The following is a 13,864-nucleotide window of genomic DNA, read 5'->3' as shown; positions in this document are numbered from 1 at the left end:
AGCACTGAGCTCCTCTCATTAAAAAGGACTTAAGTGGAGACTCCTGGCTGCGAAGGGGAAGCCAGCCGGGGTGAAGGAAGAGGCTTCTGCTAACAAGCCTGGCATGGGGCTTACGCAGAACACCAGCACCATCCACCTCCTTTGTGTTTCCGCACGGACTGCCGTGTGGGAGAGGAGGCCCCGGCGCAGGGTAGCGGGGACATCCCTTTTGAGGGAGCCCTAGACAAGGAGCCAGATGGTAAAATAAAGACGAGCTGACATCAGCGTCATGTAGCCTCGCCCTTCAGTTATGGCTCTGTCATGCCAGGGAAAGCCATCTGTCCCCTTCTAGTCATATGCTGTGCTTTTGTGGCATTGTTATTATCTTGACTGTGCCCATGTAAGTGCGAAAGGCTGAGACTAATGCAGAGCATTAGCCGTGTACACAGAGGAACCGCCGTGAGCCCTCTCCACAGGCTGCCAGCTGCCAGTGGTGCCATTCTGCACCCTGCCCATGGGTGGAACCAGGTAAGCACAGACCCCAGACGGACCCATCAGGAGAGACTCGCTCTTGTCCACTTTGGTCATGTCGCGTCAGCACCCACTTTGAGCTCAGCACCTTTTTGTCCTTGCTGCTTGTACGTGGGGCTTTCCAAACATGGAGGGTCACCTGGTCCCTGTATTTGTCCCCTACTGGTTGGCCTTCGGGAAGTGTGCTCATCGCACACGAGCCCAAGGCAAACAGCATGTTCAGAACATACAGTCATTATTGCAGGACTGTTCTCATGAGGAAAGCTTAAGAAAATCACACATAGATGTGACTCTCCCTTCTAGAACCAATGACATCTTCAAAGTGCTGTGGAACCAATGGGACAGGACCTGGAGAGGAAGCTGCAGGACAAGGGTCCTGGGGGCAGAAGGGACACAAGCGGTGGTAGGATTTGCAAAGCCGACCGTTGTCACGTCATGATGTTGTTGCTCTGAAGAGGTTTCCAAACAGACTTATTCACTGCATCAAAGCAAGACAGCTGACTTTTAAAAATCTCTATCATCAACACTAACACTGGCTTTCTGATTCTCCAAACAAGAATTCTTGCCGTGTGTTTGTCGTTTGTAAAGTAGTTTTTCTTCTTACCCTCCATTGGTGCCAGCACGTCAGTGATCTGAAGCCAGGTCATTTACGAGGCCCTAGTGGTTTGGTCTTGGTCTTGCTGGATTGTGTCCAACCACCCAAAGGGTTTCCCCTCTGCTTTCATTTGAACTGTGTTTCAACAAAAAACTTATTGTCAAGATTACTTATGTAAATTGTTAAACAGCCTTCAACCTTTTCTTGGTCAATCTTAGGAATTTTATGAATGATTCTATTTTGTGAAAGAAATAAACGGAGTTGTAGCCGTCATGACGTCATTCACTGCCCGGGTGGACGGCTTCTAAGGACTCAGCTGTCATTGCTCATAACGCTCTAGACAGGCCCAAGCACCTGGAAAGGGAAGACCACCGCCGTCACTGCCAGGACCACCAGAACACTGCTGGGGAATGGAGAGATTTCCGGGTACCAAACTAAAAATAAACAAGGTCTTCCAATGAGAAGATTCGGAAAGAATGAAAACAAATAATTAAAAAACAAAAACCCCAAAAACCAAGTCTTTACAAAACCTATTGCAAGCGAAATTCCTGTAGTGGGACATATATGGCTTCTGTTTTCATACTTCAAAATCTCACTTAAAGCATGGAGATCTTAACTATTCATTTTTTTTTTTTATTTGAGACAGAGTCTCACTCTGTCACCCGGGCTAGAGTGCCATGGCATGAGCCTCGCTCACAGCAACCTCAAACTCCTGGGCTCAAGCGATCCTCCTGCCTCAGCCTCCCGAGTAGCTGGGACTACAGGCATGTGCCACTATGCCCGGCTAATTTTTTCTATATATATTTTAGTTGGCCAGATGATTTCTTTCTATTTTTAGTAGAGACGGGGTCTCGCTCTTGCTCAGGCCGGTCTCGAACTCCTGACCTCGAGCGATCCTCCTGCCTCGGCCTCCCAGAGTGCCAGGATTACAGGCGTGAGCCACCGCGCTAGGCCTTAACTATTCATTTTTAAAGCATTTCTGAAGACACCCTTAAAGAGTTCTGGAAGGAGCGTTACAGCCACCCTGGGAAACCAGTGCAGCCACTGATGCCTGGCCCTGCGTCACCTGGGCCGATGCCACACTGTGCCGAAACACGGCTATTACCTGCAGCTGCTGTTTTTTGCATGCCTTTACTATGTGCCCAATGATTTACATACATTATTAATCTTACGAAAACTCTGTGAAAAAAAGGAAAGAAAAGGTGAAGTAAAATTGCTTAAGATTGTCCGAATATTAAGAGGAAGAACTGAAATCAAACTGGAGTCTGTTCAATTCCAATTCCCACGTGTTTTCTACAACTCTTCACAGTATTTCTTTTTCTTTAAGAAGAGAGAATTGTTTTAACATAGAATATAGTTGTGAATAAGCTTTTTATTTTAAAGGGTCAAATAGGTGCATGATCTATCATAATAGCAAGTTTGGTTTTCCAAACTCCAGTAAAATAACGATGCCTGTCCATGAGATGCGTCCATTCCCCACTGATTTCACTACATCTCACATAGCCTCTCTTCACAGCATTCAGCCACAGAACTTAACTTTTTCTAGATTCCTCGTGGAAGTATTCCTATTTTAAATAAAATCACTTTATGCACTGTCTACATTTATGAAGCTAGTTTTACACTAAAACACACTAATTAGTTTATGAATGTTGGACTAAGGAATTTTCACATCCTGGCAAAGGATTTTAAGTGGTGGCACCTATTGCAACGTATGATATTGTGGTCTAACATCATTAGAAACACATTCCTGACATTTAGAAAAGGAAGAGAGTGTTCTGTCAAGTTTTAAAACTACTGAATGTGTATTACTGAAGGAATACAGTGTGTTTGGAGTTTGCATGGCACATTTTTTGCTGTCTCAATTTATTCAATATTCAGATACGAAAACAAATATAGGTCATGACTTAGACTGCAAAATTGGCCCTCAGTTTTTCATCTCTGATGGAGACCTTCCAAGAGAGTCTACGTTTCAAGCACATTTATTATTGTCTTGCCATTTAGGGTTCCCAGTGTGCAACTTTTAGAAATGCTGGGTCCAGCTCACCACCTTGTGTGAGATGAGGAAATGATGTTTGAGCTGTGGGTCTGGGCACAGAGACAGGTGTGGGGAAGCTAGAATTTCAAACTTTTGGATTGTCATTTGTATAGTATATTTCAAAATAGCTAGAAGGGGAGAATTTTAGGTTTCCCAACACAGAGAGAAAAACAAGTGTTGGAGGTGATGGATATTCCCATCACCGTGATTTGATAATTACACATTGTATACAGGCATCATAATACCACATGGACCCCCAAAATGCGTACAGCTATCATGTACCAGTAAAAAAAAAAGAAGAAAATGTTAAATTTAGGGAACCACAAACATGTGATCAAAAGAATTTTGGGAATGTGAGAAGTTCCATGACCCTGAAAATTGACGGCAATGCTAGAATAAAAATCTCCCATCTGAGAAATCTTTGCAAATTCTCAAACAACTGTGAATGACATCAAGTAGTACAACGGCAAGCAACTTGCAAACCTGATCATGTCTTTTGCTGGAAGTTTTAAAATTCAATTCTACTTGGCGGTGTTTTTGATGGGGAATATGCCTTTAATTTCATTATGTATTACAACAGGTAAATGTACGATGTTAGCTTTGTAACACAGCCAACACTCTGAAATACATCCATTCCGTATAAAGGACACTAAAATTTAGGCCAAAGTTTCAAGTTTGAAATAAGACCTTACACGAGGCTATTTATTATTTGAGCTGTAGATCTCATGACTTTTTTCTCATACATGCCTCTTGTGTTCCACTTTGTCTTTTCAGAAAGCACAGGGACTAAGATGCAGCCTAGCAATAGGCAAACCATTTCAAAAATGCCAAATGATTGCTCAAAATGAAATCACAGACTGAGGCTGACAAGAATAAGCATGGAATACATGTGTATTACTATGGCGAACAACCCAAGCTGACTGAAAATGGGCGGATTAGCTGCTCCCAGACTGCTGGAGAGACAGGCTTCCGAATTTTCCTCTCAGCAGCTGGGTCAACATGGAAACTTCACTACCACACAGATGTAGGGAGGCTGCAGGGTTCGTCAATTGAGCACATCAAGGACGCTATTAAGTATCCGGCGTCATCCTTGTGTCCTGCCTGCCTTGCCTTGGTGAGGCCCTGTCATGTTTGCAAAATGACTCTATCTCCAGACCTTACACAGCCTCACACACGGATGTCCAGAGACAAAATAAATAAGCAAAAGGGCTTTCTCTCTCATGCCTCTTTTTAAGAGCTTAGAATCTTTCCCTCAAGGACACCTCATCCGCATTGATGTCCATGCACGTCTTGTAACTTAGAATCAATCGGGTCAGGTGCTTCTTCCCAGCCCAATCCCACACTGGGAAGGAACAGCTGCGCTGCCTTGTGATCGGCTGGGGGTAGCCACTGGGACAAGACTCATCTTCCCTGAGACCTACACCAAATACGGGTTCTAGAGTGAGGAAAGGGGCTCTCAGGAAGAAAACCAAGTGTCTGCTACACAGTGCTGCACCAAACAACAGAAATTAATATCCCCAAAGACCAATGAAGGAAATTTTAGCATGGAAGCTACCTGCTAAAATAGAATGGATGAAAGAGGGACACCTGGCAGGGGATGAAGGAAGGAAGAGCATCGGGAGGGAGGATGCTTCTGTCTCTCCCTTCTGGATCTGGAAGTTTCCTTTCTGACTCCAGATCACCCACAGCAAAGGCGGCTTAGCATATAGTTAGTGTCATGACTTGAATTCTGTCTCCTCAGAAGACATATTTATGGGCTGGGTGAGGTAGCTCACACCTGTAATCCTAGCACTCTGGGAGGCTGAGGTGGGTGGATCGTTTGAGCTCAGGAGTTCGAGACCAGCCTGAGCAAGAGCGAGACCCCGTCTCTACTAAAAATAGAAACAAATTATCTGGCCAACTAAAAATATATATAGAAAAAATTAGCCGGGCATGGTGGCGCATGCCTGTAGTCCCAGCTATTCGGGAGGCTGAGGCAGGAGGATCGCTTGAGCCCAGGAGTTTGAGGTTGCTGTGAGCTAGGCTGATGCCACGGCACTCACTCTAGCCTGGGCAACAGAGTGAGACTCTGTCTCTAAAAAAAAAAAAAAAAAAAAAAAAAAAAAGATATATTTATGTCCTCAACCCTGGAACTTGTGAATATGACCTTTCTTTGAAATATGACTGCAACGTGATCCTGTAATTGGGTTAAAAAGTGGTCACGTTGGATTAGGGTGGACTGTTGTACGACACTAACTGGAAGAGGAAATGGGGACGCAGACACAGAGGGAAGCTGGCCTGGGAGGAAGGAGGCGCAGCTCGGAGGGGCTGCCTGAAGCTGTGAGAGGCCAGGAAAGACCCTCCCTTGGGGGTCCAGAGGGAGGCCGACCCAGCCCACGCCTTGACTTCGGACTTCTGGCCTCCAAAGCTGTGAAGAAAAAGTTTCTGCTGTTTTAAGCCACCCGGTTTGTGGTACTTTGCTACGGCAGTCCTAGGAAATGAATTCAGTCAGGATTCAGTTAATTAGTGATTATTAGACATTAGTATAGGCCAGCTATAATATTTAGGCTTTGATCTTCTATATTGTAAAGAAAGAACTATGTTTGCTCACAGCACAATCTCACAAGCCTACATTTCATGCCTTTCCAACCATGCAAGAATCGAGCTCGAGCTCATTAGACCAAGTTCAACTCTGCACCACATGAAAAATTTGGAATGGACAGAAGTGGCTGGCATGCAATGCAATCAGAAAACTTAGCCTGCGGACATTTCAGAAAGGAGGAAACAAACAACATGTTTTCAAGGTTATACTAACTCTACTATGCCATCATTGTTCTGGAGGCATAGAAATCATTTTGCATCTTATTCTGATAACAGATGAGACAAGATCAAAATGTTCTTTTGTAAATGCTTCTAAACAGAAACTGTAACTCATTAACATCTGTGGACTTCCATGTATGAAAAACATCATTATTTAATGCCATGAAGATAGAAAGCCAAGTCTCAAATGACTTGAAAACCTTCACTTAAAATCTTCAGTTTTTGAAAGAAAAGTTGATTTTCAATGTGTCTCCAGAGCATTGTACAATAGCCTCCGACAGTAATGGAGCAAGGTGAAAATCCGCTGACGGGAAGACTGGGGTGGCACTCAGCACCTACAGCCCCTGGCCGGGGGGCCTTCACTGGTCCCCATGCTTTAGGGGATCCGCTCTGGGCCCCCCAGCCACATCCCCCCTCACAGCGAGACTATCCGTCCCTCCAGAACAAGCTCCTGGCACCCAAACGCAGACCCCCAAAGTCACTGCCCAAGTGACCTTGGGCCCACTCCCAGGATGCAGGCTGTCCTCTTCGCAGGCCTGAAGGCTGACTAAGGGGTGCTATGTGTAGGGTAGTGGGGGGCAAGTGGACAGAGTTGGGATGTGCCAGCTGGGCTGTCCCCATGTCCACGCTCAAGGGTCCTCACAGTCGGAAAGTGGTGGGTCCCAGGCGGCCAACACTCAGGGCTCCCTGTGCCACCATGTGCCGGCCCTGGGTGGTTTTGAATCTGAGCTTTCTAAGTTGTACTCGGGTAGGAGGAAGATAGACTATGTGAGTTTCTGAGATTGATTCATTAATTTGCGTAACTCCATATATATAAAAATACTACATAACACACAGTTCCCCATTTATTCTTGTGCGAGGCCTCAGAAATGTCAGAGGAGAATCCAGTGGTATTATTGAAATGTAATCACCTGCCATGCCTTTTATTAATCGAATGAAGCTACTTCTCTGTAAACATTTAATAGAGCTACTACTTCAGGTTGAGCTGTCGTAAGACGAAGATACTAGGATCAAAATATAATGTGATACATTTATTGTGGGTCAGAAAAGTAATTTTTCAGGAGTTGCAGGAAATTAGTCAGAACAGAACTGGATGATCTATAACGCACAATATACTGGTCAATATTAAATATCCTCATTTCTAAAAGGTTCATTTCTTATAAATATGAGTAAAATATAAGCATTTACTAAAGGAATAAAATAGGAATTTTAAGAAATAATTTTTGCTTATAGATTATCAGAGATATAGTTTTATTTTTCTACTCATTTTTCTTTCCATCGCTTGAACTTTCATATTTTCAGCCCAAAATATGGCATATTGACTAGTATATTCCTGAATATATCAGTCATATAGTAAAACAATGTCTTCCATCATAACAAAAATGTCTGTACAATCAAAAGATTTTTAAACCTATAATTCCCTAATGATCAAGACCACAAAATTATTGTATAATTCTGAGCAATTTAGTTAAACCTACAGACCTGTGAACTAAAATAAAATCTTAAGGCTCACCCCCCCATGGGCTGACTGAATGGACCCCCTCTTGGCCAAGGGAATATCCTAAAACTAAACTGTCTGCCAGGAGGAGGGGGGTCAGACAGGCCTTATCACGCCCCCTCCCTTCTTGGGGACATCTTTGTAACCCACTAACAGGCCTAAGGGGATGCAAGACAGACCTGCAGGTCCTCAGTTTACACAACAAATGTAAGTCCTGTGGCTTCTCTCTGATTAACACCTCCTTATCTTAAAACACTCCAAGCCTTTAGACAAAGCTTCATGTCTTTAGCCAATTACAAGTCAAAGAATTTTTAAACCCACCTGTAAGCCCCACCCCTTCCAATGTAGCCTCCCACGTATTGATTTATAACTTTACCTGTAACCCCTGTCTCCCTGAAATGTGTAAAACCAAACTGTAACCCAGCCACAGCGAGTCCACTTGCTCAAGGCTTCTTGGCTTTGAGCCTCAAATTTGGCTCAGAATAAATCTCTTTAAAATTATTTTACAGAGTTTGGCTTTTTTTCTACTGACAACCAAAAAGAGCTTTCCAATTAAATGAACCAAAAAACAAGAATCACTACTGACATTATATGCTGGCACGTGAATCATTTGTGACAAGGGTGATTTCAGAGCTCTTGCCGAGTCAGGTGACCTGGCTTCAGCTGTGACATACACCACTGGCTGTGGAGCCAGAAGGAGCCATGGCAAACCCACACAGGCAGATTTCCGAGCCAAGAATTCCTTTCGTGGCCCCCCAGCCATGGTCAGCCCTCTCCCTGGTGCAGACAAGCCTCTGCGAGCTGCCGAGCTGTGCTGGAGTGGAGAAGGACAGGTTTCCAACGGCAACACGCCCCTGTCAGGTCCCACCAGGCCTGCCCATGCACACATTAGTTCACAACATACTAACTGCACTCTTACTCTCACACAGGACTGCGTCCTTTACCGGTGAGATTCTACGTGTCAGATGAGCAGCACAGGTAATATATGCTGTGGTTCACAGCAAGGTGAAATTATTGAGGGTTAAACACTAGTCATATTATTATCCAAATTGGAGCCCCATTCTCATCTTTGTAATGTTAGAAAATTTCAACATAGTGGAGGGGCAGCTTTTCAAAGGCACTACAGGGTTTGCTTCAAAGCTTAGGTCTTAGAATCCTGCATATCAGAGATTCTAATCCCAGTGCTACCGTTTACCGTGGGATTTAGATATATTACTTAAACTCTCCAAGCCTCAGTTTCCTCATGTGTAAAACAGTTTAAAATAAAACCTATTTTATAGCATCCTTGTGAAGATTAAAATAGTAATATTTTTAAAAACACTTAGGTGGGTAAGCACCGAGGTTTATTCTTTACTGTAGTTTTACATCTGTAGACACACTGTATATGTATACGTCACAAAACGAATTATATTTTTCCTAAGTAGACAAAATCAGCAGGTCTCATACACTGACTACGAAATTTCATTTTTGCATGTTCTATTTAGTTTCTGAATGTCACCACAATTCATCTCTATTTTACATAATTATTAGCATAGTGATATATAAATGGACTTATGATATTACTGAATTCTCTACTGAGTAATTTCTGAGTAATTCTCTATTGAGTATTTTCTAGTGATTAAACTCCAACTCAAGGAGAAAATATCTTTAATATTCATTCCAGACCAATATAAAATGAAAATTATAATTGGGTAGCAACTCAGCTATTATACAGCAATGGATTTCAAAAGCACAGATGTTATGCAACAACCATTCTGGAAAATACACCTTTCTAACGAAAGCTCTCCATTACAGCTGGAGCCCAAGAACTTCATTAAAACCACTAGTTATATCTGTAGTAGAAAGCAAAGAAAAACAGCAAGTCCTATAGTTTTCTGATAAATACCTACCTGGACATTTTATTATAGAGTTCTCACATTTTATATTTCTTCTCTGTGATGTTACCATAAGCTATGGCCTTTAACACTCCCAGTGCTGTGTACAGCTGTCCAGGTTGTATACTGCACAACTCTGAGAGCGTCCATTCACATAGACTACCATGACAAACCCAGCAGCTCTCTGAAGTTCACAACTCGAACTGTGGTATCCCTGGTTCCCTACTTTCACTCCACAATGGACTCCCTGTATTAAAAACTAGAATTCTATGATCTCAGCTCTGAACTAAATGGCCTGAAATTAGAATAGATCTTCAGCTTCTTTAGATAGATTGAAATTTTTGGAAATTAACAAGTCAGAGTCACAGTTGTGTGTCATGAGACTTCAAACATGTGGCAGACATTAAGGACTTTGGATTATATGCGATGAGAATAAAAGTGGGATTATGATTATATCTCAGTTTATACAGCTTCCTTCTAGGGGGCCATGTGAGACCATAGAAAGCATAGTGGTAGAAAGTATAGCAGATTCTATAAAAAAGAAGGAGAATGGTAAACTAAAGAAAAGTAAGATTACAAAGTACTCTTAGATATGAGTACTTGACAGGCGACTTGTGGTTTTTCCCAGCATACTACGAGGTGGCTGTTGTGGGCAACCCCGGCCTACATGAGCAGCTCTGCCATGGAGTCTGACATTTAGCCAGAAAGGAACACAGTTCTGAGCCTTCGGCTGCCTCTGTCTGTCTGCCAGTGACATTTAAACCTGGAATAGATGAGCACTTGTCCTTTGTAGTACAATCGCAGAGCTTTGCTGCTGTTACATACAGATATGCGGAAAGTTTTCATTTCTAGCCCCAGATGGAATTCTGGCTCTGAGACTGGAACAGGACCAGAAGCCAGAATGGAGATTCATGCATTTCTGCAGCTGCACATTTTCTTTGTTTTTAGGAGTTTAATTTAACCCCAGGTACATCAAATTAAAGTTGTGTGGGCAACACGACTTTATAGTAAGTCTTGCCCGAGCACAAATGAATACATGTTGAGTCAACATCCCATCAGAAAGTCAACATGAAAGACTGAGCAGTGCAGCTGTGCTCTCACCGTTGGCCTTGTGCTGTGCGTCTGGCGGAAGCCGGTCCGGAGCGTACCACGGGCAGTCTGGCTGCGTGGAACAATAAAACATTATTATAGCAATATGGACTTCAAACAAAGCACAGCGGCAAGTCACAAAGCGTCATTATGTTATGTGGCTTTTATTAAGCAGACAACACAGAAGTAATTTCTTCCCAAATCTGTCGCCAAGCTCCTTCATCCTGCTCACCTCCCTCATCACTGCCACCATCTCTCCCCACCCCTCTGAAATCCACTCTGGCCAGAATTTCTCCTACTCTGCGGCTGTGATACGTTTTCTTTCTTTCTTTCTTTTTTTGAAACAGATGTGTTTTGGATATCTGCAGAAGTATAAACACTTGTGTAAAACTGACCTTAGCCCATACATAAAACAAAGCAACTTACCATCGACACATACTTTTTTAAAAACCCTCACACTGGAGGCAATGAGGAGGCCAGGAAAAAAAATGCAAGTTTAATATATGTTTTCTATTTTCTTCAAGGAAGAAACCTAAGCTGTTAGACGGGGACGGGGCACGCAGAGGTTCAGGATGGCGACGCAGGGCTCACCCTTCCCTCTGCACGGTTCTCCAGCAGAACCTACTCTCCAAATTGCTGCACCAGGCTAGTCTAGAAAGACCAGATTTTTCTCGTGGGATTTTCTCTTAGGTTTATACTAGTTAAGAACAGCTAGATATTGAATGTCAGGGAGCATGTCAAACAAATTGCATTGAATAAACAATAAGCTACAGACCTGAACTATTAAGATAGCTCCAAGGCCAGCATCTTTGTATTTAACTCCTTGGAACGGAGCAAGCTCAGCTTTACCTGGCCACAAAGTAGGCCTGCCTTCTGCTCCGAATGCCCACCCCAGCCTCCTACTTCCGCACAAGACACAGACAATATACATCTTTTGTGCCATTATTCAATTATCTCCTAAAAATAACTTGAGGAAAATTTCTCTAACGTGAGCCACTAGAGAGCACTGATAGGGCTGCCCGGCCACTAACAGTAGCCTACAAAGTTCGATGACCTGACACAACACTGGGAACGCCGCCTGTCTCAGAGCCGGGACAGTGTGACCTCACCCTGCCCCACTCAGGCACCTGGGCTCCTGGCTCCTTTGGCTCATGAAAAAGCTAAAAGGGGAAATGAGATCACCTCTGCTTTTTATCTTCTCATCTATTTTTAGACGTCTCCAGTAACACACAGGGTAAGTGATGTGAGCCTCAGTTTTATAGCTCAGAAGAGTCACCAAAAGGTGAATATGCCATCATGTCACCAGCATCGTTGCCTGTGACTGAATTCAGGCTTAGCTATTAGCAAGAAACATGGAATATTCTTTTGAAATTAACTCTGAGGATTTTGCTGTAAATTCTGCCATTATGTAAGATTTTTTAAAAAACTGAATACAGCTTGAAACTGTAGGCCATTACGCATGGCCTGGAGTCCTGTTTTCAAACGTGGATCTGTGTTGGTGCTAAGTTTGTGTGGTCTTGATGGCCTCGCCCCTTCCAGGTGACAGGAAAGTCTAATGAGAAGGTGAAGTCCTTTCTTCCTTCTGTAAATGAAGAGTTGACAAAAATGCCATTTCTACTCCTAAACTTGAATGACTTACTGGTTTTATTGTTAATCTTTTATAAAAATCTCTCTCCAATTCCCCAACCTGTAGAAGCTAACTCCTAAATAGATTTCTCTTTATGTTTCCCACAATCTTAGTCTACTCCTACATTCTTAGAAAAAAAAAATTTTAAGGAATAATAGCTGTGTTTGAAGATTCCCAGAAATGTTTCTAGTAAAGACTGAAAAGAGGAAATGAGAAAGGAAGAGGTAAAGAAACAGGTAAAGAAAAGAGGAAATGAGAAAGGAAGAGGGAACAGCACTAGCAATGGGTAACATGAAAACCCAGTTCTCGGCAGTGTGCTGTGTCACACCAGGGCCAAATCAGAGATGCTCATTAAATCCTGACATGCTCATGCCACCCAGAGAGTCGTCATATCCTCCCTTGAGACACGGGCTTTGAGTCACACTCAAGTACCAAAGTATGAGAGGTTTCAGGCAACCAAGAGAATCAGGCGGTCTGTATGTGCCTTGCCAGGAAAATTCCAGTTAAAATCTCAAATTTTTTGCATCATTGGAAACACCATTAATAAAAACTAAGGAATGTGGGGTGAACTGTCCGAGCAAATCCAAAATCTAGAAAAATGTGTAACTCTTTTCCTGGATAAAGTTTCTGTCTACATAGGCAAAATGGAGAGCAGACGCAGAATTCAGACTGTGGGGAGAGGAGGGGGCGGATACTGCCACTGAGAAGGAAAGGAAGGGCACTTCGGGTTTGACTTATTCAGGTTGACTGTCCAAATCAATTCCACTCACAAATAATTGCTCAACTGTTCGCTTCATTCTGCCTGGGCAGACACAGCCGTGGAGAACAGTTTAAGTGGGTCACTTTTTTTTGGATCCTTTAAGAAAATCCTTTCAATTGAAAAATGTCAAAAGCTATTTTGCACACAGGCAGCCATATCCATAGTTGTTCAATTTACGTTTATAACTAAAAGAAGCATCTCATTTTTTGTTTGCCCATATTTACTTTGCTTTTCTTTACACATAAAAACATCCTTTGAGTAGAGTCGGGCATGCCAATTGAAAATGATCCATATGAAATGTTACATGTTTGTTCAGGAAATCATACCTCAGTTTGAGACCTTTCAGTTAATTTATTCATATCTATGTGTCCTGTGGATTCAGTGTCTCAAAGATAATTATATTGTACACCGACCACCGGAACAGTACAAATTAGGGGATGAGAGAAAATAGAAGCTCTTTCTACAGATAGTAGTATTACATGCCAAAACTCCAGAGATGCACATAATTTTTACCTAAAGAGAACACTAAGCATTTATTTGCCACAATGAAAGCTCTTACTTACTGGGTGCTCCTGTGGATTCTGCACAGCCGCAGGGCCTGCTGGTCCCCAGGGATCCCGCAGGTGGAAAACCAAGCCACAGTGACAGGTTGGCAAACACATCTGGGGAGAACAAGGCTGTCAGTTCATGGGCAGTGGGTGAAACTGGGGAGTTACACTGACACGTGCTCTACACAACAAGCTTGGGTTTCAATCTTGAGGTGCCCAATCTGGAATAATTCTAACTCAAAATAGTAAATATGTCAGTATAGATTCAGGACCAATACAGACGAGACTCCAAGGCCAAATTTTATCTAAGGTGAAACTATAGTCACTTCTTCATTTTGAAGAAATTAGAAACACTTGAAAAGTATACAGAGTTAACTTTTTTGTTTCTGAGTTATCGTCATAGAGGGTCCTCACTGAAGAAAAACCATCCACTGAGGCATAAAGTAAGTTTTCTTAGATTGCAGTCAGAGACAACTCAAGTCCAGAAAGGAAATTAGGAATTAAGAGAAACAATATTCATTCTTTAAGG

General features: G+C 42.8%; 1 pseudogene; it reads right to left on the bottom strand.

Annotated features, from left to right (window-relative positions):
• LOC123630032 overlaps window positions 1-13,864 on the bottom strand; it is a 36,666-nt pseudogene that overhangs the window by 3,885 nt on the left and 18,917 nt on the right.

This window comes from Lemur catta, unplaced genomic scaffold, assembly GCF_020740605.2.
Source record: "Lemur catta isolate mLemCat1 unplaced genomic scaffold, mLemCat1.pri scaffold_70_ctg1, whole genome shotgun sequence".
Classification (NCBI taxonomy): Eukaryota; Metazoa; Chordata; class Mammalia; order Primates; family Lemuridae; genus Lemur; species Lemur catta.
Note: the sequence above shows the minus strand (reverse complement) of the source record. Positions and strands in the feature narration are given on the sequence as shown.